Source organism: Macrobrachium rosenbergii, chromosome 41, assembly GCF_040412425.1.
Source record: "Macrobrachium rosenbergii isolate ZJJX-2024 chromosome 41, ASM4041242v1, whole genome shotgun sequence".
Classification (NCBI taxonomy): Eukaryota; Metazoa; Arthropoda; class Malacostraca; order Decapoda; family Palaemonidae; genus Macrobrachium; species Macrobrachium rosenbergii.
Window position 1 is genome coordinate 63,118,351 of NC_089781.1, and position 2,500 is coordinate 63,120,850.

Genomic DNA, 2,500 nt, shown 5'->3' on the forward strand with positions numbered 1-2,500 from the left:
CCAAGCACTGGGACCTATGAGGTCATTCAGTGCTGGAAAGGAAACTGAGAGGAGGCAGGTCTAAAGGGTGTAACAGTAGGAAAACCTGGCAGTTGCACTATGAAATAATTGTTAGGAGAAGGTGGATAGCAAGATGGATGAAAAATATGAATGAAGGTACAATAAAAGGAATGAAAGGGGTTGCAGCTAAAGGCAGAAGGGACGCTGCAAAGAACTTTCAGTAATGCTTGCAGTGCACCCCGTGGGGTGCACTGACGGCGCTACCCCTCTACAGGGTTAATCGGTCATTAACTATAGTACCTATGATCAGAAAAGTATCTCCACTTGGTCGAGGGATTTGGCAGCTAAAGTGGACACTGATCAAGAAGAACGTCAGGAAAACCGGTTTTGATTAAACATTTTGTAAAGAAACTCACACTGTGATGAAATGATGAAATATATTTGAGTGGTTTAAATCCTTAATACGATGCTAATTCCACTATTTTATGAACTTCCTAATTTGTAATTTTCTGGCCCCCCAAAAAATGTAACATTGTGTCGTGCGTAAAAAAAAAAATAAATAAATAAACAAATAAATAAAGGCATATTACCCGATGCGCGGAGAAAAATGATAAACTGGATGATGCTGTTGTTCAAAAAGCGTAGATTCAACTGCGCAATGAAATATTTTCAAGATCCCCTAATTTAAGAAATATAGTGTCCGTTTTATTACAGATTTCGAGAGGGCCTCTTTTATTCAAGACTAACTGAAACTTTAAATCTATTTCTTCTTGAGCGCTTCATTCTCTCATGACATCCTATGATCCATCATGTTTCTTATCTGGTCGCGTGAATCATCAATGCTGACTTTCGTGTATTCGGCATCATTCATAATGCGGCCACTTCCTCCCGCCTGCCCCTCCCCCCTTGCATAAAACATGTAACTCCCCCTCCTGGCCTCTTTCAGTATTTAATAGGAATTCAGGAAAGATGAGGTGCTGCTTCGTAATCAGTTTTCTAACTGCTACAATTTATCCTGCAATTTGAAAGTGTGTCGTTTCCTGAAATACTCTCTTCCTTTTATCTTTCAAGCAACATGACTTTTAGTTACATAAATCATTATCTTTTTTATGGAAAGGTAAGAAAAACTGTTTATATCAATGTTGGTAGGGGGCAGATGTTAAAGTCCTGAAGATATTATTCAGTAGTCAATAGGTAATTTGATTTCCTTTTTATGGCTCCTTAGCTATATTCTTCCGACTTATTCATTATTCGCTTCATGAATGAAAAACTAGTCTGCCATTTAAAGATTACTCGGATCAGGTCAGAAATGAAACTCACTTATACAATATTCTGTACACGAGCTGACGAGAGTCCACACATGACCACACTGATTAACAGACAGACACACACACATACATACACACACACACACACACACACACACACACACACATATATATATATATATATATATATATATATATATATATATATATATATATATATATATATATATATATATATATATATATATATATATACACACACACACACACACACACACATATATATATATATATATATATATATATATATATATATATATATATATATATATATATATATATATATAACATATATGAGTGTATGTATTTGTGTGTTTGTGTCTGTTCTTTGTGAAGGCATACGCGTCTGTATGAATTCGTCAGTATTCTATGCTTTTGCGTGTGTTTGCACTACTACATATGCACATACTGCGCGTAATCCCCTGTCCAGTAAACAAATATCATTTAAAGTGTTGACATCACATTGCCAACAGAGGACATGATGCAAAGAAAATAGGACGTTCATCTATTTCTTGTCCCGAGCACACAAAGAATTAAAATTCCTTCCCTTTTTCTATATCATCAGGTCAAGTACAGAACCGTGCCCCGCCCACTGCCCCAACCCAATCTGGATCAACGACCATTCACGTTATTATTCAACGCACAATTATTAATTATCACACTCCAGAATAAAAAAAAACACATCGCCAAGAGCAAAATCATTCAAAATGGTGAAAATGCTAATAATGTGGTAACACTACAGCTGCGCGTATATATGTTTCCTTCGCTAATTAGGTTATTTTCATACTCTCCAAAACCTGGTGTGGTTTTGGGAATGTGAAATGGGAGCGAACATTGAATCTGGATTTTGATCCTAATTTCCATGACTTATTGACAAATATTTTCCATTTACTTCCCGTTATTACTGATGAATTTTGTTGCCAATCCAATAAACTAACAACGGAATTGTGAAACTTTCTACATCCAACCCTATTGGCACATACAACAAGGCTTATTTCCAATTAAAATCAAATAATGATATATCATCATTCATCCAAAACAATTCCCTGTTGAATATGAAATCAACATCCAGCAAGGAAATGCTATTACGATACAATCATGGCATGATATTATTCCACTTTTAGCGCAGAATGACTTCTAATATCGAACGTTAAGCACATTTATCAACGAAA

At 35.6% G+C, this 2,500-nt stretch overlaps 1 protein-coding gene across 1 annotated transcript in view; it reads right to left on the bottom strand.

Annotated features, from left to right (window-relative positions):
- Positions 1-2,500, bottom strand: part of LOC136826891 (contactin-4-like) — a 233,341-nt gene that overhangs the window by 11,118 nt on the left and 219,723 nt on the right. The window lies entirely within an intron of this gene.